Source organism: Oryctolagus cuniculus, chromosome 18 (genome assembly GCF_051225735.1).
Source record: "Oryctolagus cuniculus isolate XC-2025 breed Fujian yellow rabbit chromosome 18, ASM5122573v1, whole genome shotgun sequence".
NCBI classification, from domain to species: domain Eukaryota; kingdom Metazoa; phylum Chordata; class Mammalia; order Lagomorpha; family Leporidae; genus Oryctolagus; species Oryctolagus cuniculus.
Genome location: NC_142884.1, coordinates 31,520,548 through 31,547,040, shown reverse-complemented (window position 1 = coordinate 31,547,040; position 26,493 = coordinate 31,520,548). Strand labels below are relative to the sequence as shown.

Here is a 26,493-nt window from a genome sequence, read left to right as displayed (position 1 = left end):
ACTACAGCCTTTGGGAGGGCCAGCTGGTGTCTCTATGGATGATGTGGCCTGTACTCCATTTCCCAGAGTTCCCAGGAGCTCAGATGTATTATGCCTTCTGAATGCCTGTGCACATGTGCATGCTGCTGCCATTCCCTGGGGCCTGAGTTGGAACAGAGGGAGTTCATTCCCTGATCAGGGTCAGCCCTGGGGGCTGTGCTTCTTCTTCTCTGGCATTTACTGCATCTCCTGCTCTGCACGTGCGATCCCAGGGAGTTTCCAAGTGCTCACCCCGAGCCTGCCTCCTGCTGCATCTTCCCTCTTCATCATTCACCTGTGGGTCCCACTTACCAGGGAGTCTCTTCCCGCCACTCCCCGAATCGCTCCCCGTGTGTCCAGAAGAAAGGGTACCTCCTCCAGGGACTTTCTGCTGCAGGTTTGGCATGCAGGAAGGGGCAGGACATGTGTGGGAGAAGGGTGGGTGCCAGGGAGCCATAGATCATGGCAGCTTCCCCCGAGGTCAGGACTGGGACCCGGGCTGTTCTGTCTCCCACCTCCACTTCCAAGGCTCCCAGTGCCTGGAATCTCTCCTGCAGGACCTCACCCAAACTGTCCCTAATGCGCTTTATTTAGTGGTTACAGGAGAGAGGGGGCAGCATTCTGGGAACATGCACACGCAGGGAAGGAAGGCAGAAAGACTCCAGCTCTCCACAGTTAAATAAGCTGGGTTCCCACTGTGGGTGGACTCAGAATGCAGTCTGGCCAGGCCTCTTGATGTTTACTGGACTGGTTCCTGCAGGGTGGGTCTGGGTGGCCTTCAGCAGGGAACCTGGGGCAGCAGAGGGGTGGGCAGGAGGATCTGACTAGGTTCTGCCCCACTGCTCTCATCCTGCACCTCATCTTCCTGGTGGGGAGCAGTGTGAAGTGTGCATTGATCCCTCTCAAGTATTAATTATCAGACTTTTCCAATGTGGAATTTGAAGCTGTTCCAGAAACCTGGGGTGGGAAAACTCCCTTCTTTCAAACAGGCACAGAGACAGTGGAGGATCCAAGGAGTTTCTATTAATGGCCCTAGGCTCAGCTGGAATGATTTCCTGAGAATTGTGCATCAAATTCAAGTTTCTTAGCTGTTACAGCATTGGTGGGTTTAAATGGCAGCCTTCATGACTTAGGTCCACATTTCCAATGGTCAGTGGGTCCAGTATGTTTGTAAAAGAGATGCCGGGGACAGATTTATTAGGATAGATTTATGACTGGAGTTTACAGAAGCAGAACTTAGGACATCTTCCCTCCCTAAATAAGATTTCAGTGGGCAGCTGTTTCACTCGTTAATTGTGAGCATCCACTTTTAAAGGTTTGTGTTGGATGTGGTCCACTTCTCTTTCTTTGATGATTTATTTGGCTGCTTTTCATTTTCTGTCTTCAGCTATTTCTTCTCCTGTTAGCAAGGCTGTCAACTGTTTTGACCTGACGCTGATCCCTTTGCAAAGTGAGAAGGGAACTAAAATTAATGCAAGTCTACTGTGTTGTCAATAACTGGAGCTACTTTTTTAAAGATTTATTTATTCATTTGAAAGAGTTACACAGAGAGAGGAGAGAGAGAGAAAGAGAGAGAGACGTCTTCTGTCCGATGGTTCACTCCCCAATTGGCAGCAACAGCTGGAGCTGTGCCAGTCTGAAGCCAGGAGCTTCTTCTGGGATGAAGCTGTTTTTTAAAATAATTATTTATTTATTTGAAAGGCAGAGTTACAGAGTGGTAGAAACAGAAATCAATGGTTGGAGCTGTTTGGATCCAAAACCAGAAGCCAGGAGCTTTGTCCAGGTCTCATAGGTGGGTGCAGGAGATGAGGGATTTGGGCCATCTTCTACTGTTTTCCCAGGCCACAGCAGAGAGCTGGATGGGAAGTGCAGCAGCCAGGATCCCAACCGGCACCCATATAGGATGCTGACACTGCAGGCAGTAGCTTTACCCACTATGCAACAGTGTTGCCCACTAACTGGAGCCCTTTTAATCTGAGTTTGCATAAAGTGGAGAATTACAACATCATAAATACAGATAAGTAACATCTTTTTCTCTGCCCAGTACTTTACAGTTACCCAGTGATCCACTGAGAATCTTACATTCCACACTGTGTAATTAAGAAGGTCAGTTACTTGTCTTATTTTGGGTTCTGTGGTTAAACCCATGACATTTTTAAAATGGGAGGATATTAGTTCTACAATTTCATAAAGACTGCTCTGTGGAAGCATCAATAGAAGTTATAACTGTGAGAGTGGTAAGAAAGAAGAGGGGAAGAAATAAGTGCCCCTTACTCCACTCAGAGATGTCCACAAATGGAGTAGAAGATGTGCCCTTGAAAACTATGGCTGACTTTCTGGGACAAACTGTGTTTGAGTGCTTCACATGTTCTTATAGAAAGGTGTTGCCACCAGGTTATTAGTATATTTATTTAGTTAGTTTTTAAAGATTTATTTATTTATTTGAAAATCAGAGCTACACAGAGAGAGAAGGAGAGACAGAGAGAGAGAGAGAGAGAGAGAGAGAGAGAGAGAGAGATATGTCTTCCATCAGGTTCATTTCCCCAGATAATACTACATCATTGTGAACTTTGCTCAGTTCCTGACCTATACCTTTCCTTTAACCTAGTACTTTGCCATGTAGTAGCCCATGAAAACTGCAGACTGCATAAATGAATGAATATTTGGAGGGTTGTGATTTCTTAGAGGAACATCATGAGACAGAAGGAATAAAACAAAACAAAAGTATCCTCCGTATATAGAAGATATACTGTTTTTGCAAGCTATAGAGAAGAGGAAGAAGAAGGAAAGTAGTGAGACTGGAAAGGTTGTGGCAAAGGTAATAGGCACTAGTCAAGAATTCAACAAGCCCATTAGGAAAGTATTTTTTTTATTTTTTTTATTTTCTTTTTTTTATCTTTTATTTAATGAATATAAATTTCCAAAGTACGACTCATGGGTTACAATGGCTTTCCCCCCCATACCGTCCCTCCCACCCACAACCCTCCCCTTTCCCACTCCCTCTCCCCTTCCATTCACATCAAGATTCATTTTTGATTATCTTAATATACAGAAGATCAGCTTAGTATACCTTAAGTAAGGATTTCAACAGTTTGTTCCCACACAGAAACATAAAGTGAAAAATAATAGATGATTTTTTTTAAATGATGATGAAATCAGATCAGACCTATTGTCATGTTTAATCCCAGTGAGAGTCAAGTTGGGAATTGATAATTTCTTTTTTTTTTTTTTACAGAAGATCAGTTTAGTGTACATTAAGTAAAGATTTCAATCGTTTGCACCCCCATAGAAACACAAAGTGAAATATACTGTTTGAGTAGTCGTTATAGCATTAAGCCTCAGTGTACAGCACATTAAGGACAGAGATCCTACATGAGGAGTAAGTGCACAGTGACTCCTGTTGTTGACTTTACAAATTGACACTCCTGTTTATGGCATCAGTAATCTCCCTTTGCACCAGTCATGAGTTTCCAAGGTTATGGAAGCCCCTTGAGTTCTCTGACTCTTATCTTGTTTAGACAAGGTCATAGTCAAAGTGGAGGTTCTCTCCTCCCTTCAGAGAAAGGCACCTCCCTCTTTGAAGACCTGTTCTTTCCACTGGGATCTCACTCACAGAGATCTTTTTGCCAGAGTGTCTTGGCTTTCCATGCCTGAAATACTCTCATGGGCTTTTCAGCCAGATGCGAGTGCCTTTAGGGCTGATTCTGAGGCCAGAGTGCTATTTAGGACATCGCCATTCTATGAGTCTGCTGAGTATCTCACTTCCCATGTTAGATCACTCTCCCCTTTATTTATTCTATCGGTTAGTGTTAGCAGATACTAGACTTGTTTATGTGCTCCCTTTGACTCTTAGTCCTTTCATTATGATCAATTGTGAACTGAAATTGATCACTTGGAATAGTGAGATGGCATTGGCACATGCCACCTTGATGGGATTGAATTGGAATCCCCTGGTATGTTTCCAACTCTACCAATTGGGGCAAGTCAGCCCGAGCATGCCCCAAATTATACATCTCTTCCCTCTCTTATTCCCACTTTTATGTTTAACAGGGATCACATTTCAGTTAATTTTCAACACTTAAGAATAACTGTGTGATAATTACAGAATTAAACCAGTCATATTAAGTAGAACAGACAAAAAAAAAATACTATGAGGGATAATGTATTAAGTTGTCCATTAGCAGTCAGGGCTATGCTGATCAAGTCACCATTTCTCATAGTGTCCATTTCACTTCAGGAGGTTTCCTTTTTGGTGTTCAGTCAGTTGTCACTGATCAGGGAGAACATATGGTATTTGTCCCTTTGGGACTGGCTTACTTCACTCAGCATGATGTGTTCCAGATTCCTCCATTTTGTTGCAAATGACTGGATTTCGTTGTTTCTTACTGCGGTATAGTATTCTAAAGAATACATATCCCATAATTTCTTTATCCAGTCTACCATTGATGGGCATTTAGGTTGGTTCCAGGTCTTGGCTATTGTGAATTGTGCTGCAATAAACATTAGGGTGCAGACCGCTTTTTTGTTTATCAATTTAAACTCCTTTGGGTAAATTCCAAGGAGTGGGATGGCTGGGTCGAACGGTTTCTGAGGAATCTCCAGACTGATTTCCATAGTGGCTTGACCAGTTTGCATTCCCACCAACAGTGGGTTAGTGTCCCTTTTTCCCCACATCCTCGCCAGCATCTGTTGTTGGTAGATTTCTGTATGTGAGCCATTCTAACCGGGGTGAGGTGAAACCTCATTGTGCTTTTGATTTGCATTTCCCTGATTGCTAGTGACCTTGAACATTTTTTCATGTGCCTGTTGGCCATTTGGATTTCCTCTTTTGAAAAATGTCTATTGAAGTCCTTGGCCCATCTCTTAAGTGGGTTGTTGGTTTTGTTTTTGTGGAGTTTCTTGATCTCTTTGTAGATTCTGGTTATTAACCCTTTATCTGTTGCATAGTTTGCAAATATTTTTTCCCATTCTGTCGGTTGTCTCTTCACTCTCCTGACTGTTTCTTTTGCAGTACAGAAACTTCTCAATTTGATGCAATCCCAATAGTTGATTTTGGCTTTGACTGTCTGTGCCTCCCGGGTCTTTTCCAGAAATTCTTTGCCTGTGCCAATATCTTGAAGGGTTTCTCCAATGTTCTCTAATAACTTAATGGTGTCAGGACGTAGATTTAGGTCTTTAATCCACGTTGAGTGGATTTTTGTGTAAGGTGTAAGGTAGGGGTCTTGCTTCATGCTTCTGCACGTGGAAATCCAGTTTTCCCAGCACCATTTATTGAATAGACTGTCCTTGCTCCAGGAATTAGTTTTAGATCCTTGATCAAATATAAGTTGGCTGTAGGTGTTTGGATTGATTTCTGGTGTTTCAATTCTGTTCCATTGGTCTATCCATCTGTTTCTGTACCAGTACCATGCTGTTTTGATTACAACTGCCCTGTAGTATGTCCTGAAGTCTGGTATTGTGATGCCTCCGGCTTTGTTTTTGTTGTACAAGATTGCTTTAGCTATTCGAGGTCTCTTGTGCCTCCATATGAATTTCAGCATCATTTTTTCTAGATCTGCGAAGAATGTCTTTGGTATCTTGATTGGGATTGCATTGAATCTATAAATTGCTTTTGGGAGAATGGACATTTTGATGATGTTGATTCTTCCAATCCATGAGCATGGAAGATTTTTCCATTTTTTGGTATCCTCTTCTATTTCTTTCTTTAAGGTTTTGTAATTTTCATCGTAGAGATCTTTAACGTCCTTGGTTAAGTTTATTCCAAGGTATTTGATTGTTTTTGTAGCTATTGTGAATGGGATTGATCTTAGCAGTCCTTTCTCAGTCATGGCATTACTTGTGTATACAAAGGCTGTTGATTTTTGTGCATTGATTTTATATCCTGCCACTTTGCCAAACTCCTCTATGAGTTCCAATAGTCTCTTAGTAGAGTTCTTTGGATCCTTTAAGTACAGAATCATGTCGTCTGCAAAGAGGGATAGTTTGACTTCTTCCTTCTTGATTTGTATTCCTTTGATTTCTTTTTCTTGTCTGATGGCTCTGGCTAAAACTTCCAGAACTATGTTAAATAGCAGTGGTGAGAGTGGGCATCCCTGCCTGGTGCCAGATTTCAGTGGAAATGCTTCCAACTTTTCCCCATTCAATAGGATGCTGGCTGTGGGTTTTTTATAAATTGCTTTGATTATATTGAGGAATGTTCCTTCTATACCCAATTTGCTTAGAGTTTTCATCATGAAAGGGTGTTGAATTTTATCAAATGCTTTCTCTGCATCAATTGAGATAACCATATGGTTTTTCTTCTGCAGTCTGTTAATGTGGTGAATCACATTGATTGATTTGCGAATGTTGAACCATCCCTGCATGCCAGGGATGAATCCCACTTGGTCTGGGTGGATGATTTTCCTGATGTGTTGTTGTATTCTATTGGCCAGAATTTTATTGAGGATTTTTGCATCTATGTTCATCAGGGATATTGGTCTGTAATTCTCTTTCAGTGCTGCATCTTTCTCTGGCTTAGGGATTAAGGTGATGCTGGCTTCATAGAAAGAATTTGGGAGGATTCCCTCTTCTTCGATTGTTCTGAATAGTTTGAGAAGAAATGGGATTAGTTCTTCTTTAAATGTCTGGTAGAATTCAGCAGTGAATCCATCTGGTCCTGGGCTTTTCTTTGTTGGGAGGGCCTTTATTACTGTTTCAATTTCTGTTTCAGTTATGGGTCTATTTAGGTTTTCGATGTCTTCATGGTTCAATTTTGGTAGATTGCATGTGTCCAGGAATCTATCCATTTCTGATAGGTTTTCCTGTTTGCTGGCATACAGGTCCTTGTAGTAATTTCTGATGATTCTTTTTTATTTCTGTGGTGTCTGTTGTTACGTTTCCTTTTTCATCTCTGATTTTATTGATTTGGGTCTTTTCTCTTCTTTTTTTTAGTTAGTTGGGCCAATGGGGTGTCAATTTTGTTTATTTTTTCAAAAAACCAGCTTCTCGCTTGGCTGATTTTTTGTAATGTTTTTTTGGATTCAATCCTGTTAATTTCTTCTCTGGTTTTAATTATTTCTCTTCTCCTTCTAGATTTGGGTTTGGTTTGCTGCAGTTTTTCTAGGTCCTTGAGGTGCGCTGAAAGCTCATTTATTTGGTACCTTTCCAATTTCTTGATGTAGGCACCTATTGCTATAAATTTGCCTCTCAATACTGCTTTTTCTGTATCCCATAAGTTTTGATATGTTGTGTTGTTGTCTTCATTTACTTCCAGAAAGTTTTTGATTTCTCTTTTGATTTCTTGAATGACCCAGTGTTCATTCAGGAGCATGTTGTTCAGTCTCCATGTGTTTGCATACTTTCTGGGGTTTCCTGAGTTGCTAATTTCCAGCTTCATCCCGCTGTGGTCTGAGAAGCTGCATGGTATGATTCTAATTCTTTTAAATTTGCTGAGACTTGCTTTATGGCCTAGTATGTGATCAATCTTAGAGAAGGTTCCATGCGCTGCTGAGAAGAATGTGAAGTCTGTAGATGTAGGGTTGAAAGTTCTGTAGATATCTGTTAGATCCATTTGGACAATAGTGTCAATTAAATCTGCTGTTTCCTTGTTGATCTTCTGTCCAGATGATCTGTCTATTTCTGAGAGTGGAGTATTGAAGTCCCCCAGTACTATTGTATTGGAATCTAAATCTCCCTTTAAGTCCCTTAACATATCTTTTAAATAGACCGGTGCCCTGTAATTAGGTGCATATACATTTATAATAGTTACATCTTCCTGTTGAATTGAACCCTTAATCATTATATAGTGTCCCTCTTTGTCTCTCTTAACAGTTTTTGTATTAAAGTTTATTTTGTCTGATATTAATATGGCTACACCTGCTTTTTTTTTGGTTTCTGTTGGCATGGAATATCTTTTTCCAACCTTTCACTTTCAGTCTGCATGCCTCTTTGTTAGAGAGATGTGTTTCTTGTAGGCAACAAATAGTTGGGTTGTGTTCTGTGAGCCAGTCAGCCAAACGGTGTCTTTTAACTGAAGAATTCAGACCATTAATGTTCAATGTGACAATTGATACGTAGTGACTTTGCCCTGCCATTTTCCCGGAAATATTTTCTAGTATATGCTTTGAGCTTCCCATGCTCTTTTACTGGTAGGTGTTCTTCCTTTCCCTTCTTTCATATTGATGGCCGTGTTTCTGTGTTTCTGAGTGTAGCACATCTTTAAGTATCTTTTGCAGGGCCGGATGAGTGGCCACAAAGTCTTTCAATTTCTGTTTGCTATGAAAGGTCTTTATTTCACCTTCATTCACAAATGAGAGCTTGGTAGGATATAATATTCTGGGCTGGCAATTTTTCTCTCTTAGCACCTATGCTATGTCTCGCCATTCCCTCCTAGCTTGTAGGGTTTCTGATGAGAAGTCAGCTGTGAGTCTGATTGGAGATCCTCTGAGAGTAATCTGACATTTCTCTCTTGCACATTTTAGGATCTTTTCTTTATGTTTCACTGTGGTAAGTTTAATTACCACGTGTCGTGGTGAGGATCTCTTTTGGTCATGTTTATTGGGGGTTCTATGAGCTTCCTGTACTAGGATATCTCTGTCCTTCTCCAAACCTGGAAAGTTCTCTGCTAGTATCTCACTAAAAAGGCCTTCCAATCCTTTCTCTCTCTCCATGCCTTCAGGAACTCCTAGAACTCGAATGTTGGTTTTTTTAATAGTATCCTGTAGATTCCCAACAATATTTTTTAGGTTTCTAATTTCCTCTTCTTTTCTTTGGTTTGACTGTATGTTTTCCTGTGCTCTATCTTCTAAGTCCGATATTCTCTCTTCTGCTTCACCCATTCTGTTTTTAAGGCTTTCTAATGTGTTTGTCATTTGATCTATTGAGCTCTTCATTTCATTTTGATTTCTCTTGACTATTACACTTTCCTGTTCTACTAGTTTCTGAGTTTCATTTTGACTCTTCCTTAAAATTTCATTTTCACGAGAGAGATTTTCAATCTTGTCCATTAAGGATTTCTGTAGTTCAAGGATTTGCTTTTGAAAACTTCTAAATGTTCTTATCATAAATTTTTTGAAATCCGTATCTTGCATTTCTTCTATCTCATCATCTTCATACTCTTGGCTTGGGGTGTTTTGCTTATTTGGAGGCATCATAGTGTCATCGTTGATCTTGCTCCCTCTATTTCTGTGTTTGTTACTCGGCATAGTTAATTCTTCTTGTGTCACTGTGCGGTTTTTTCCTTTTTTTTTTTTTTTTATACTGTGTCTGTGTTAAGTGGACTGCCTGCTGTTGGAGGAGCCTTGGAGGCTTGAGATGGGTGCGGCCTGAGAGCTCTGCCTGGTTCTTCCTGGTTAAGGGTGTGCAAAGGTGACACCCTCAGGTTATGCGTGGTAAATCTCTCTCTTTTTATTTATTTATTTATTTTATTTATTCAGGGGGTAAGTAACACCGCAGGGCAGGGCTGTGCAGAATTGATGGTATTTAGCTTCCAGTCTTTGGCTCCTCTGGACTCCCACTGGGTTGGCTAGGCTACTGAATTGTAGTGACTCAGTTCCTTAACTCTCCCCCATTGATATGTAAATCCAAAGAGGAGGCCTGCTCTTTGTCTCTTGGGAATTCTTCAAGCCTTGCAGCCTTGTAACCTTTGCAAGGTTAGGGGGAAGAGAAACCCCAAAGCTTTTTTTTTTCCTTCTTTCCGGTAGTGAGTTTGCTGCACTTTCCGGCCCCCCTCTAGATTCTGACCCCCGTTTCCCCACCAATGTCTCGGGTTATTGAGCTCACCTCCCCTTCCAGCGCCGATGTGTGGACTCGGAGCCCTGAGCGTCCCAAGTCTCCCCGCTGTTGTCTGTGTGGCATGCACTCCCCTTGGAGCACTGTCGCGCAGACCCTGGGGCTTCTGCGTCTGGGTCCGGGACTTGGCTTCCGCGTGGTGGGCGACCTTGTTCTCCCAGTAGGTCCTCCGATTCACGGCTGCTCCATCCAGAAGGGTTTCCCCTGTATCTTTGTGGGGAATCAAGGCAGGACTGCCTGTTGCTCAGCCACCTACACCCACACCTGAGCAGTTTCTGGACCACTTCCCGCTTGCGAGGTCTCAGGCTTCCTCTTCTCCCATTAGGAAAGTATTAAGGATTCTTTACTTCCATGTAGACTCTGCCCTCTAATGGTGAACAGGGTCCTCTAAACCCACTTGTTGCACAAATGAAAACCCAAGCATTGTCTTCTCCCACAGATGGAGTCTGCTATTGGTTTTGATTTACATTTCCCTAATGGCTAGTGATATTGGGCATGTTCATCTATGTCTTGACAATTGAGATTTCTTCTTCTGAGAAACATCTATTCTGATCATTGCCCATTTCTTTACGTGTACATTTTGCTTCTTGTTTGGAGTTTTTCCAGTTCTATATATGTATGTTCTGGCTATCAATCTTTTGTCATAGTCAGAGTTTTCAATGTTTCCTGCCATTCCGTCCATTGTATCTTCACTCTGTTGATTACTTTGTTGTGAAGATGTATCTTAATTTGATATGCTCAAATTTGTATATTTTATTTTTGTTACTTGTGCTTTTGGAATCTTATGCAAACTGTTGTCTCTGCTAATGTTTTACAGTTTCTCATATGTTTACTTAGGTTTTGGGTTTTTTTTTTAACATACATAATTTTATTACAAAATTTTTTTTAAAAAAACAACACAGAATGCAACATCCTAACAAAAAATCCAAATTTACAAATGATACTAATTCCTACAACTTTGCTGTGCTACCATACACAAGTCAAGAAATTAAAGAAACCATTAAATATTTAGGAACATTCAACATCAGAAGCTTTAAAATCTAACTGTATGTAGTAGCCCCTCAAAAAGCTACAACCTGCATTTTTTAAAAAAAGTATTTTCTCTACAAAGAATCTTATCAGCTATACAAAAATCTGTACAGTTTTTTTATACTGAAGCTAATATTGAGCTGCACTTGAATTCACATTCTTAGCAAAACAACTGCCTGAGCACACACGCACACTCCACACTCATCATTACAGGATAGCCATTTATTCTTCATCTTCATCCTCTTCCTCATCATCTTCATCTTCTTCTTCTTCCTCTTCTTCCTCCACATCTTCAGGTTCATTCTTCTTGTTTGAGCCTGTGGGCCTACCAGGGCCCTTCTTTCCCGCTTCACTTTTGCCCTTGGCACGGTATGCAGCAATATCCTTTTCATATTTCTCCTTTAGCTTAGCTGCTTTCTGTTCATATGGTTGTTTATCTTTGGCTGAGTGTTCAGACCGCATCTCACCCAATTTTTTTGCAGTGTCCCCAATGGACAGGCCAGGGTGTTCACTTTTGATCTTTGGGCGATGTTCAGAGCAAAAGAGAAAGAAGGCAGATGGTGGTCTTTTAGGAGCATTGGGATCCTTTTTCTTTCCCTTCTTATCACCCTTGGGAGGAACGTAATTTTTCATCTCCCTGTCATAACGAGCTTTTTCACTTTTTGCCATATCTTCAAACTTGGACTTTTCCTTTGCAGACATGGTCTTCCATCTCTCCGAGCATTTCTTAGAGAATTCTGCGAAATTGACCGAAGAGTCAGGGTGTTTCTTCTTGTGCTCTTCCCGGCACGTCTGCACGAAGAAGGCATAGGAGGACATTTTGCCCCTTGGCTTGTTGGGGTCTCCTTTACCCATGACGACGGAATGGCGGCCACCTGGTGTGAGTTGTTCCTCAGACTCCCGCAGAGTGGCCAGATCCGACGGCATTGCTTCCTTCCCTCAGCTCCGGCATGAACTCAGGATGTGAGGGCGATCTGGCTGCGACATCTGTCACCCCATTGATCGCCAGGGTTGATTCGGCTGATCTGGCTGGCTAGGCGGGTGTCCCCTTCCTCCCTCACCACTCCATGTGTGTCCCTCCTGAAGCTGCGTGCTGGGTCGAAGAGGACGACCTTCCCCGCTAGAGGAGGACCGGTCTTCGGTCAAGGGTATATGAGTAGCTGCGCTCCCCTGCTAGAACCTCAAAACAAGCTCTCAAGGTTTTGGTTTTATATTTAGACTTTTAATTAACCTTGAGTTGCTTTTACATAGTGTATGAGGTGTTGGGGTATCTTTTCAGGCTTCTACATATGGATAATCACTTTCCTTTAAACCATTTGCTAAGGGGATTCTTCTTTCTCCTGTTTGTTTTCTTTCCTTTATTAAATAGGGGTTGGCTGTAGAAAAGTCAGTTTATTTCAGCTGCCTATTTTTTCCATTGAACTATGTGTCTGTTTTTCCAACAGTGCTAACACTGCTTCTATTTTTTTTAAGATTTCTTTATTTGAAAGGCCAGATGCTTCTTCCAAGTCTCTCATGTGGGTGCCAGCACCCAAGAACATGGTCCATCTTCCACCAATTTCCCAGGTGCATTAGTAGGGAGCTGGATTGGAAGTGGAGAACCTGGTCTTCGAGCAACAACATATGGGATACGTGCACAGCAGGACAAGGCATTAACCTACTACACCACAGCATCAAACCCTTCCTTATTTACTTCTGCTGTGATCTTTCATTATTCACTTTTCTACTGCCCCACAACTTGACTCATTCCTGTTTTTTTTTTTTTTTTTCTGGGTCCTGGAGGATGGTAGTAGGTTGCTTCTGGGATATCTTTTTTATGTTAGTAGGTACTTGGTAATCTAAAATCATAGTTTTTACTTTCTATATTTCTCTGTTAATCACGAGGACCTTCTAGATGACAGCAGAAAATGCTAGCAGAAATGAGGATATATTAATTTGCTAAGAAAATACCACAGAGAATATGATTTAAATCATGGAATTTTACTTCTCAGAGTTGTAGAGCTTGAAAATATCAGATCAAGGTGCTAATAGGCTCGATTTTTCCAGAAGCCCTTCTCTGATGTGACAGACACATCTATCATTTGATCTGCTTAAAAGCACTTTCTTCAGGTAGAGTTATGTTGGTGGTTAGCACTTCAGTGTTTGAGTTTTAGGGAGGCACATTTCAGTCCACAACAGCAAAGGGGCCCTGTGGTCTACTTCAATGACAGCCATCTCTGCGGATTAGAAAGTTTGAAATCAGCATTAGGATTTCTCACATTATTACTGTCAGTGCTATCTCCATCTAATGTGCATTCATGTACACACAAACAAAACTACCTGTACACATAAACACATTCAACAGTGGAAATGCCTGATGGTTGTGTACAGATAACATCAATATAATAATCCATAAGATGGCCTATTAGCAGACATTAAAAGAGAATTAGAAAGAATGACAACAAAATCTGCAGTTACCTATATTTATGTCTATATGTATGATATTCAGTATTTATAGTTGCTAAAAGATGAATACTGATGTGTGGAAATAAAAGCTAAACCTTACCTTGCAATATTGCAGCCTAGTCTACATGAAAGATGTCTTCCTAAAACCTTTCCCTGGGCCCACTCTGTGGCATAGTAGATTAAGCATCCACCTGCAGCACCAACATCCCACATGGGCACCAGTTTGAGTCCCTGCTCCTGCACTTCCAATCCAGCTCTTTGCTAATGGCCTAGGAATGCAGTGGAATATGCCCTGAGTGCTTGGGCCCCTGCACCCATGTGAGAGACCTGGAGGAATCTGCTGACTCCTGGCTTCTGGCACCTGGCTTCAGATCGGCCCAGCTCCAGCCATTCTGGCCATTTAGGGGTGAACCAGTGGATAGCAGACCTCTCTTTCTCTTCCTCTCTATATCTGTCACTCTGCCTCACAATAAATAAATACATTTTTTAAAAACTTTTCCCTTTTTAAATTTCTTAATTGTTTTAAAGATTTATTTATTTATTTACAAGTTGAGTTACAGACAGAGAGGAGAACCAGAGAGAAAGAGGGAGGTCTTCCATCTGATGTTCACTCCCTTATTGATTGCAACTGCCATAGCTGTGCTGATCCGATGCCAGGAGCCAGGAGCTAGTTCCAGGTCTCCCAGATGGGTACAGGGGCCCAAGGACTTGGGCCATCTTCTACTACTTTGCCAGGCCATAGCAGAGAGCAGGATCAGAAGTGGAGCAGCTGAGTATTGAACCGGCCCCCATATGGGATGCTGGAGCTTCAGGCGAGGGTGTTAACCTGCTCCACCACAGCACCAGTCCAACATTTTAAATTTCTGATACTCTAAAGTAGCAAAGGACTGCATTACATCTAGGAAAGATGTATTTAAAAATTATAAATCTAGTGCATTTTAGCAGAAGTCCTAACAAATACTTCTGATTTTCTCAACATTATGTATAAATAAATGATAGAATGAGTCATTGTCAGATTAATAGAAGGAGTTTGAGAGGATTGTCTCTCTTTCAATTGTGTTGAATAGTTTGAGAAGCATTAGTTCTTTAAAAGACTTGTAGAATTCAATAGTGAGGCTGTCTGATCCTGGACTTTTCCTTGTTGGGAGGGTCTTTATTACTCATCCAATCTCTGTCTTGGTTTTTGATTTGTTTAGCTTTTCTATATGTCTTCATGACTCAATTTTGGTATATTGTGTATGTCCAGGAATCTGTTGATTTTTCCTCTAGGTTTTCCAATTTGTTAACCATCACAACAGATGCCCGCATCATATATTGCAGTGCTAATCTGAGTTTTGGGTACTCCACTTCCAAATCAGTTTCATGTTAATATCCCTGGGAAGCAATGGATAATAGCTCAAATTCTTTCCTTCTTGTCATCTAATTTGGAGAACTGTAACCTCAATGGGGACTTGAAACCTGGTCTTGCACAGTGGTAGCCATATAGAAAGTGAACCAGCAGATGGGAGATCTCTCTGCTTCTCTTTCCTTCTCTCTTTGTCTCTGTGTCTCTCTGCCATTTTTTATCATATTAAAATATTTAATTACTTATTTGAAAGAGTTACAGAGAGAGGGAGAGACAGAAATCTTCCACCACCTAATTCATTTTTGAGATGACTTTAATAGCCAGAGTGTGGCCAGGTTGAAGCCAGGAGCTTTTCCTCCGATGTGCGTGGCAGCATCCCAGCCACTTGGGCCAACTTTCCCTGCTTTTTCAGTCCATTGGTAAGGAGCTGGATCAGAAATGGAATAGCTGGTACTTGAACTGGTGCACGTAGAGGATGCCAATGTAACAGATAGCAACTTTGTCCACTGCACCACAACCACCAGCTCCTCTTTCTGCCTTTCCAATAAATAAATCTTTTGAAAAAGAATTTAAGGTAGTAAAAGTAATCATGACTGAGCAATGACAAATTTATTGAAGTGATCGACTTTCTTAAAGGTCTATTTATGAATTTGAAAGGCAGCACTAGAAAGAGAGAGTGGGAGAGATGGATCTTCCTCCTGGTTTGTTCGCTCCTCAAATGGCTGCAGTGACTGTGGCTAGGCCAGACTGATATCAGGAGCCAGGGGCTTCTTCCAGGTCTCTCACATGGGTGCAGGAGCCCCAATATTTGAGTCACCCTGTGCTGCTTTTCCAGACACATTAGCAGGGAACTGGATCCGTTTGGAGCATTAATGTCTATGATACTCTCCTTGCAGTTGAAGGATTTAGAATCCATTTCAATTATGGGTGGGCCAAGTACAACAGCTCCCAATTGTCCAAGGTTTGGATTAGATGGGTTCTGAGAAATTTTGTTAAAATATTTACTAATCATAACTCTCAGTTTAAGCTTTTCTTACCAAATTTTCATGTTTGCTGATGTTTATATCTATGGGAAAATTGGGTCTCTGGATTGCAACCAATGAAAGCATCCAGACTAACAGTAATAAGGTCAACAGTCAGCAGAATGATGTCCAACTGAACTGAAATAGCTTTTCTTATTTGGTAGAGGGGTTACCTCCTGCATTATACTGACATACTGACATAGACAGTAGATATTGGAGCCTGTCTCTTCTGCCAAATGGAGAATGCCGCATTTTGATCCATCATATATATATTTATATATTATAATATATATTATATATTTCTATACATAATATAGAATTACATATAATTATCATAAATATATAATATATAATTATATATAAATATTATATATGAATTTATTTATATATAAATATATAATTATTTCTGATCCAGCTCCATACCAATGGATTGAAAAACCAGTGAAAGATGGTCCAAGTGCCTGGGTTGCTGCCACACACATTGGAGGAGGAGCTCCTGGCTTCAACCTGGCCACACTCTGGCTATTGAAGTCATCTCAATAATATATATATATGATATATATAATAGTTATAATAAATTATATAATATTATCTGTTTATAATTATTATATATTATATAATATATGATAAAGCATAATATATTTTATATATGAATATATTTATATACATAAATATATATAAATAAATGTAAATATATATATATATATAGAATTTATTTACGTATTTGACAGGTGTACTTACAGACAGTGAGAGGAAGAGACAGAGAGAAAGGTATTCCATATGCTCATTTACTCCCCTAATGACTGCAATGTCTGCAGCTGGGCCAATCTGAGCTAGGAGCTTCCAGGTCTCCCACATTTTGGCAGGGACCAAAGCACTTGGAACAGCTTCTACTGCTTTCCCAGGCTATTGCAGAGAGCTGGATGGGAAAAGGAGAAATGGGGACTAGAACTGGTGCTCATATGGGGTGCCAGCACTGCAGGTAAAGGATTACACCACTGCACCACAGTGCTGGCCCCAGTCTATCCTTTATTAAGGAGATCTCAGTAATCATGTTCAGGTATTGCTGTCCTATATTCATGGCCAAAGTCCTAGCAGGCAACATGGTTTGGAGAATCGTAAGCACAAGGTGTGTAGGAGACTTCATTTCTCATACAGCACAGTTAATAACAAGGTTCCAAGAGGGGAAATTACTTGCATCATAGTCTTTGAGAACTAATGGACATCACAGGTGATCTAAAGAATTTAGAAGGTTTGTGAGCCCCTAGAGTGAAAAAGTCACTGGGAGCACAAGGACAGTGCCTAGAGTTTATTTTGATGGATTTTAGCCCCTTTCATTGGAGGGAGGCCCGAAGAAGCTGGACTGATTAGTAAACCTCAGAAGTGTCTTTTCAAGGTGAAGGCAAACTGAGACTGAGGGGTTTTTGGAAAAACGTTGAACAAAAGACATTTCCCACACGTGGTTAAGACACATCATTTATCTACTGATTTTCATCAGATCTGTTAACATTAGGTATAAGGTACAGTGGACATGGTGGATGGCATATAGCAATATGATTTTAGTAATATATCATGAGGTGCTTTTTTTAAATGGATTTAGCAGGTAAAATTGGGCTACCTAATGGGATGTAGCTGGAATAATCACCTTTTTGTTAAATAAATCTGAGGTAATAAATGTTAGTGTATGAAGACATTGAGTTTTCTTTTATTGGGCCTTCTTGGTTATTTTAATCTGGGATCTGCGAATTCTCATTTTCTTTATTTTATTCCTCATCATGTCGGACCAACTCTGCTGCTTTGGGGATTTTTTTAGTACATCTGATATTTGGAAATTTAGACAATAGTATAGTTAAAATGAGATGTACCAAGTAAAGTATTTATTTTTATTCTGATACATATTTTGGAATTCTTCTAAAATTCCTATTGAGTATCCTTGTTAAATTTAGTTGCATCCCAGGTTAAGACTTATTGGAGGCAGGCTCCATGGCTCAATAAGCTAATCCTCCACCTGCGGTGCAGGCACACCAAGTTCTAGTCCTGCTGGGAGAGCCAGATTCTGTCCCAGTTGCTCCACTTCCAGTCCAGCTCTCTGCTATGGCCCAGGAGTGCAATGGAGGATGGCCAAAGTGCTTGGGCCCCGTACCTGCATGGGAGACCAGGAGGAAGCACTTGGCTCCTGGCTTTGGATCAGCGCCATGTGCCAGCTGCAGCACACTGGCCGCAGCGGTCACTAGGGGGTAAACCAACAGAAAAAGGAAGACCTTTCTCTCTGTCTCTCTCACTGTCCACTCTGCCTGTCAAAATAAAAAATAATTTTTATAAAAAGACTTATTGGAGCCACTTTAGTGATTACACCCATGAAACTTTGTTAATAAATGCAAATAGAACCTGGGAAAATTGATGTATATCTTATGCTGTAGAGACTTAAGATTGAACATCTTTTTTATCTTTTTTAATTATATAATTTAAAAACAAATTTTAGATTTTTTTTTTACTTTACTAAGTCACAGCTCTGGCCCCATTAATATGACTTAACAATGTTTTTTCCTCTCAGACTTATCTCTATTGTTTCAGTTAACTGCATGCCTTTTCTTTACATTCAGATTCCCTCAGCTGTCAAAGCTTATTCATCTTAATTCTGTTGTTCCTATTTCCCTCCCTTTTATTCTGTCCCTAGGCTAATTGAGATCATGATTCTCCATTCCTTCTGTGTGGTGTCACAGTAGGCTTGAAGTGTTCTTTTTCTCTTCTGATTTCTAAAGAAAGAAATTATGTATTCCCCCAGTTTAGATATTTTAATAATGCACTCTAAAACAAAGGTTAAATGTTCTTAATTTGACAAGAATTTTCAGGGCCAGTGGTGTGGCATAGTGGGTAGAGCCACCACTTGCAGCGCTGGCAGCTCATATGGATCCAGATCTCTGCTATAGCCTGGGAAAGCAGTAGAAGATGGCCCAAGTCCTGGGGCCCTGCACCCATGTGGGAGACCTGGAAGAAGCTCCTTGCTCCTGGCTTTGGATTGGCACAACTCTGGCCATTGCAGCCAACTGGGGAGAGAACCAGTGGATGGAAGACCCCTCTCTCTTCTCTGCCTCTCTCTGTGCAACTCTGACTTTCAAATAAATAAATAAATCTTTTAAAAAAAGATTTTTTTCTAATTTTAGATTTGTTCTACTTCATTGCCACTTCAGGGTGTGTGTAAGGAGTGCATATCCAGTTTTTCTATTTTGGAATTTGGGGATTTTGTATTAGCTCTGCTGTGTATTCATTTTTCTTGAGCATTGGTGATATCTTCTCCTTAGTTGTATTAAGAGAGAGAGCAATAGCCCTCATGTCTTTTTAGGTAAGTAAGACATATTAAAAACAGAGCATTCAGTATACATTCATAGTAGTTTGACTTGTTCAATTGATTTACGTGACCTCCCTTGGACATTCTTGGTCTCTGCTGTACAACTTTCTATACTCATTAATTCTTTGATATTCTCAAATCCAGAAAATGAATGACTCAACAGCTGTGTTCCTGTATTTGCTGGGATTCAGGGTAAGAAGCAAAGTGGAGGTGTTCAGGAATCTAAAGTTACATGCTACATAGCAAAGCACATCATTTCCTATACAAAGTGACTGGGAAATCCAGAATCTTTTGCACACATATTGGATCCTGAACTATTACTGACCTATTCAGTAAGATTTTAATGTATTTATTTTCTGTGTGTGTGTTTGTATTTCTAAATAAACTCTGCTGGGCTACTTAACATTAACATGTATTGCAGAATTCTTTCATCAGTTTTTACTTTTAAAAAGTTTCTCTTTCAGTTTTATGGGAGAGGGTAGAAGTTTCCTGCTATGTAACTGAAAATTCATTCATTCATTAAAGTTAAAAATATTTGTTGCAAATTGGTAGAATACTATTAATTCTCATGTGATTTACATGAAACTAAATACATTCTCTATTTTGTTTTGCTTAAAATTTCCGCATGTGTGGACTTCTTTTTTCCTTCTTGCCCCAAATCCCTTTTTGTATTGGGATGGCAAATGGGTTTTACACTGGAGAAAACATGTTATTTTGGCAAAGAAGTACTTAGCGTTCCTGCTTCAAGTATTCAAATATTGCATTGGAAATCAGTATATTTGTTTACTGTACAAATGTCCTTCATACAATTTTGTAATCTTCTGGGATGGGAGAGGAAGCAGGAAATAGGAGGATTATGGGTGGGAGGGATGTTTTGGGGGAGGGGAAGCCACTGTAATCCAAAAGCTGTACTTTGGAAATTTATATTTATTAAAAAAATTAAACAATTTTGTAATCTTCATCTTCCTTTTTATTTCATCCTTTTTTTAAAAAAATTCATTTATTTTACTTGAAAATCAGAGTTACACAGAGAAGGAGAGAGAGAGAGCAGTCTTCCAACCGCTGGTTCACTCCCCATTTGGCCACAATGGCTGGAGCTCTGCCAATCCAAAGCCAGGAGCCAGCAGCTTCTTTTGGGTCTCCTATGCAGGTGCAGGAGCCCAAGGGCCTGGGCCATCCTCTACTGCTGGATAGTAAGTCTTACTTGCCTAAAAAGATGGATAGTAATTTGAGTAGCCAGGACTTGAACTGGCACCCAATTGGAATGTCAGCACTGCAAGCCACAGCTCTACTTGCTACTCCACAGCATCAGCCCCCTAAATTCTTATGAGTATTGCTACACGATTGGAATTTATAATTGATAATGCTGAACAATTGAAACTGTCTTATTTACAATTGTAGGACTGGATATGGCAGTTCTACTTGAAGTAAAGTATGTAGCCTGCTTATTGTATGATTTTCGGAAAAGCATGTATTTATATATAACAGCAGATCTGTTAATCATTTAAAAGTGAATTGTCATGATTACCCAGATGTAAAGAATGCAATATGTGCTAATGAGTTAGCAGTCACAGACATTTAGAATTAGAGGGATTTTAGAACTTTTTCAATACTGCAGTTTTTATGAAAAACTAATATTTTTTTTTATTTGACAGGTAGAGTTATATACAGTGAGAAATCAGAAAGGCCTTCCTTCCATTGGTTCAGTCCCCAGATGGCTGCCACAGTTGGAGCTGTGCCCATCCAAAGCCAGGAGTCAGGTGCTTTCTCCTGGTCTCCCATCCGGGTGCAGGGCCCAAGCACTTGGGCCATCCTCTACTGCCTTCCCGGGCCATAGCAGAAAGCTGGACTGAAAGAGGAGCAACCAGGACTAGAACACTTTGCCCATAAGGGATACCAGCACCACAGGTGGAGAATTAACCAAGTGAGCCACGGCGCTGGCCCCCGATAAATTTACTCTTAACAAAATATCAAAATATCTTATTTAGTATAAAGTTAGTAGTGAAAAGAGACTACCTTGTTGAACACAGAAATTTGAGATTATATTTCTTGGTATTAATTTGCATCTTAAGGCTTATTGCCTAGTTTATTTCAATATTTCAATCTAATATTACTAATAATATCTTGTACTTAGTGGTGCACTGTGTGCCAGACAATATTCTTTTGATTTTTTAAAAGATTTATTTATTTATTTATTTGGAAGTCCGAGTTACACAGATAGTGAACAAGAGGAAGAGAGAGAGGTCCTCCATCTGCTGGTTCACTCCCCAGATGGCCTAAAAGGTCAGAGATATGCCAATCTGAAACCAGGAGCCAGGACCTCTTCAGGGTCTCCCATGCAGATTCAGGGGCCCAAGGACTTGGGCCAACTTCCTACTGCTCTCCCAGGCTATAGCAGACAGCTGAATGGAAAATGGAGCAGCCTGGACTTGAACCGGCCTCCATATGGGATGCCCCCACTGCATGCAGTGGCTTTACTAGCTACACCACAGCACTGGCCTCCAGACAATGCTCTAAAATGATGCATTAATTATTCCCAAATATTGAAAAGTGGCATGGTACACATTTGAATGTGTTGTTTTGTACTAGTTGTAGAAAGAGTTTAAAATATATTTAGATTTAAAAATGTAAGCTTTGATCTAAAGGTTTACTTTCCCTTAAGGTGCCTGTTTGGAAACTGAGAGATCATTGAAGTCTCAAGATAGAGTACAACTGATCTTATCCAAGCCTCCTTTATCACATGAGGATGCTAAATGCCAAGCCCAGAGAAGTAAAGTGAATTGTTCAAGGTCACATAGGTAAGTTGTGGCAGGGATAATTCTGTATTAGCATTAGGTATCCTGATACATAGGCCACTGTTCTGTCAATTTTGTACTCCTTCTGGAGTTAAAGATTCTAAGTTGTGGAAAATTGAATTTGGAAATTTAGTGGTTGCTATGTTGTTATGGTGAGAAATTTCTGTGTATAGCTATGAGTTGCTTAAATTTTATTCAATATATTTTTCTAGTATGTTTGCTATTTATTTGAAATGTATAACAAATAGCTTCATCTATTTGCCAAAAGAATTTTTTAAAGATTTATTTATATTATTTGAAAGTCAGAATTACACAGAGAGAGAAGGAGAGGCAGAGAGAGTGGTCTTCCATTCACTGGTTCACTCCACAGTTGGCCTCCATGGCTGGAGCTGTGCTGACTGGAAGGCAGGAACCAGGAGCCTCTTCCTGGTCTCCTATGCAGTTGCAGGGGCCCAAGGACTTGTACCATTTTATAGTGTTTCCCAGGCCATAGCAGAGAGCTGGATAGGAAGTGGAGCAGCCAGGTCTTGAACTGATGCCCCTATGGAATACCAGCACTGCAGGTGGCAGCCTCACCCATTATGCCACAGTGCCAGCCCTTGCCAAAAGAATTTATAGAAGCTATTCCATATATACACTTAACAATTATTTAGTTACTTGACATGAACTATCCCTGCATATTTGAAAATTTTGAATGGTATCACTTGGGTTTTAAGAATGTTATATTTTAGGTCTCTTAATATTTTTAGTGATGATGTTTTAAAGGCCCTTCCTGTTTTATGAAAAATGATAAGGATTTTGTTTTACAATGGCCATAGTATTACTACTTAAAGCAATAGATTAAATAAAACTTTTAAACAAAGTCATTTAATACTAAATTCTAACACACTGGTATATTTTAAAGTGAGAAACTGGATTTCTTTCAGATATTCTAAAGAAGAATGATAATCAAAATTGAAGACATCTACAGTTTTTAATCACTTGTTTTAAATATTGGTCATAATGGTCCAATTTTGAGTTTAATTTTAATTAGCTTTTAAATGATTCAATATGTTTTATAGAAAAAATTCGGAGAACATAATTATATACTCAACCTCCCTCCCTTCTTTTTCCTTCTTTGTCATTTTTTTTAGCTTATGAAATGACATTTTCAGTTTACATTACATTAAAAACGGTTGTTGAATCAAGGGACAAGTTTAACAGGCAAAAAGCAAAAAGATCGTAATTTAGAGGGAATACAGACAATGGCTCTAAACAATATTTGAATATCACATCTAAACAATATTTGAATAAATTGATAAATATTTTAATTTCTCCTACTAAAATGCTCAAAGTCTTTAATTATTTATCAAATATTAGTGCAAAATTATGGATTTAAATGATCCCAAAAAGTGATGAATTTTTGTGTAATAAAGTCCAATTTTTGTCAAGGCTTTTTGACAGTCTCACAGAAAACTTATGTTTGTGAATGGGAAGAATAATACCAAAATATCCATACTACCAAAAGCAATTTGCAAATTCAATGCAATCCCAATCAACATACCAACGATGTTCTCAGAGCTAGAAAAAATGATGCTAAAATTCACATAGAAACATGAGAGATGCTTAACATCTAAAGCAATATTATAAAGCAAAAAAAAGCTGGAGACATCACACCATATTTTAAGACATATTACAGGGGTCAGCACTATGACAAAGCAGGTAAAGTCACCGTCTGCAGTGCTGGCATCTCATATGGGTGCCAGTATGTTTCCCAGCTGCTCCACTTCTTATACCCCTCTCTGGTATAGCCTGAGAAAAAAGTAGAAAATGGCCAAAGTCTTTGGGCCCCTGCACCTGCATAGAGACCTGGAAGAAGCTCCTGACACTTGGATTCAGATCAACAGAGCTCCGGCCATTGTGGCCATTTGGGGAGTAAACCAGTGGATGGAAGACCTCTCTCTCTCTCTGCCTCTACCTCTCTGTAACTCTGCCTTTCAAATAAATATACTGCAAAAAAAAAAAAAAAAAGAAGAAGAAGTGTTAGCACTGATATAATAACAGACACATAGTTCAATGGAAAAGACTTGGTAGCATAGAAATAAACCCAAATTTCTACCAGCAACTCATATTTAACAAAGGAACTAAAATGAACTGGAGAAAGAAGAATCTCTTTCACAAGTGGTGCAGAGGAACTTGATTATCCATATGTAGAAGCCTGAAAAGAGACTCCAACATCTCTTACACTATGTGAAAGTGAACTCACAGTGAATTAAAATGTAATCATAAGACCCAAACCCAAGTAAACATAGGGAAACTCTAAATATTGTCAACACACAATAGCTTTTGGGTAAGATTCCAATAGCAATAGTCACAAAAATAAAAACAGAGACATTTGAGTATATCCAACTAAGATACTTCTTCACAACAAAGTAAACATCAGAGTGTAGATACAATGAACAGATGGCAGGAAAAATTAAAACTCTGAATGTTTACAGATTTCCAGAACATTTACATGAATTGGAAAAACTCCAAAAAATACAGTGAAGAAACAGGCAAGGATCTGAATAGACATTTCTCAGAAGAAATGTACATGGTCAAAACATGTGAATATGCCCGATGTCACTAGCCATTATGTAAATATAAATCAGAACACCATATCAGTCTCCAACACCTGTGGGAGAATACAACACTCAGGTGTTTGTGTGTGCAGCAAGTGGGTTTAGAGGACCCTGTTCACCTCTGGAGAGCAGAGCCTACAGGGAGGTAAAGAAACCTTACTGCGCAGGGGTATGCTAATCTTCTCTGTATCGTTCCAATTTTAGTATATGTGCTGCCGAAGCGAGCACATGTGCTGCCGAAGCAAGAAAGAGATGAAAAGAATTTATCTCAACTAGCCACTAATATTCAAGAAACAAGGTCTTCAGGAAAGCCAACTCAACTGACATTTTCATGTCATTGTTAAATAAAGGAAAAATTATCTAGGTTCAGCAATACGTAGTTTATAAGAGAAAGACTACAGAGTAATTTCCTTGGCATAGAAATAACTTTGTCTTTTTTTTTTTTTTATCTATGAGGGCTTGCTATCACCACCACACACCCACATCCCATATACAAATGTCTGGCTTGAGTGGTAGCTTCTCTGCTTTGAGGCAAGTTTCTGCTAGTGTGCACCCTGGGAGGAGACGGAGGATGGCAGAAGTGCTTGGGTCCCTGCATCCAAATGGGACATCCAGAATGAATTCCCAGTTCCTGGTTTTGGCTTGGTCAAGCTTTGGCTATTGCAAGTGTCTGGGGAGTGAGGCAGTGGTTCCCTCTTCCTGTCACTCTGCCTTTCAAATCAATAACTGTTGTTGGTAATGACTAATAATTATATTCACTGATTGTCAAATTTTGAATCTATTAATTATAGACAATTTCTCTTTGTATTTTTAAACTTTCATAATGTTCTGTAGCCAATTTCATCACTAGAAATAAAAACTTTTCCTCAAAAAAAAAAAAAAAAAGAAACCTTACTGCTTTCCTAATGTGCTTATTAAGTTCTTGACCAGCGCCTGTTAGTCTTGCCACAAACTTTCTAGTCTTACTACTTTCCTTCTTCTTCTTCTTCTCTGTGACTTGTAAAATAGTATACATTCTATATACTGTGGATACTTTTGATTTATTTTATTCCTTCGGTCTCCTATGAAGTTCCTCCACAAAAGCACAGCCCTCAAAATATTCATTCATTTATGCAGTCTGCAGATTTCATGAGCTACTAAATTCCAAGTAGTATGTTAAAGGCAAGATCTGGGCCTAAGAGAAAAGTGGTCTAAATTCTGTGCCTAGAAGAGGATTTGGGACATAGTAGAACTTCAGTGAAGTGCTATGTGAATGACATGCACTCATTAAATGAGTAATCTAAAGCATACACTTCATTTAAGCAACACAGCAGCCCTACTCACCTCAGGTAGAGCAATTGAGAGGAATAATGTGAACAAAAATAAGACATCAATAAGTTGAATAATAACAGAGAAAAAACAAAATGAGATAGATGCCAACATTACTGAGCTATTTTTGAGGAATTAAATTGATAGAGGGGCTGGCATTGTGGCCAAGTGGGGAAAGCTGCAATCTGTGAGGCCAGCATAACATCTGAGTTCCACTTTGAGTTTAGGAATCTCCACTTCCAATTTAGCTCACTGCTAAACACCTGGGAAACCAGCAGAAGATGGACGAAGGACTCAGGTCCTTGCCACTCATGTGGGAGACTTGGATGAAGCTCCTGACTCCAGCATGCCCCAGGCTCAACTGTTGAAACTCTCTGGGGTGTGAGCCAGCAGATGAAAGCTATCTATGTCTTTCCCTCTCTCTCTAAATCCACCTTTCAAATAATAAAGATTTAATAAACAAATTAACTGATTTCAAAATACACAAAAACATGAACAATACTATATCATTTTTATGCCAAACTGATAAAAAATAACAAATGCTAGAGAGCACATGGGAAAAGAAAACCACCATATATGGTAGGTGAAAACACAAGTTAGTACAGATGTTATGCAGAACAGTATGGTCATTCCTTAAAAAGGATAAAAATTGGGGCTGGCGCTGTTGTGCAGTGAGTTAAAGCCCTGGCCTGAAGGGCCAGCATCCCATTTGGGTGCCAGTTCTAGTTCCAGCTGCTCTTCTTCCAATACAGCTCTCTGCTATCTCCTGGGATAGCAGTAGAAGATGGCCCAAGTCCTTGGGCCCATGCACCCA

At 39.8% G+C, this 26,493-nt stretch overlaps 1 long non-coding RNA gene and 1 pseudogene across 2 annotated transcripts in view; one reads left to right on the top strand and one right to left on the bottom strand.

The window, feature by feature from the left end:
- LOC149120908 (uncharacterized) overlaps positions 1–25,188 on the top strand; it is a 33,616-nt gene extending 8,428 nt beyond the window's left edge. For both annotated transcript variants that reach the window (XR_016224639.1, XR_016224637.1), the window contains exons 3-4: positions 21,639–21,774; positions 24,828–25,188. This is a non-coding gene — a long non-coding RNA (uncharacterized LOC149120908). The remainder of the gene's footprint in view (positions 1–21,638; positions 21,775–24,827) is intronic.
- LOC138848378 (U6 spliceosomal RNA) lies at positions 24,532–24,599 on the bottom strand (annotated as a pseudogene).
- Positions 25,189–26,493: the final 1,305 nt, after the last annotated feature.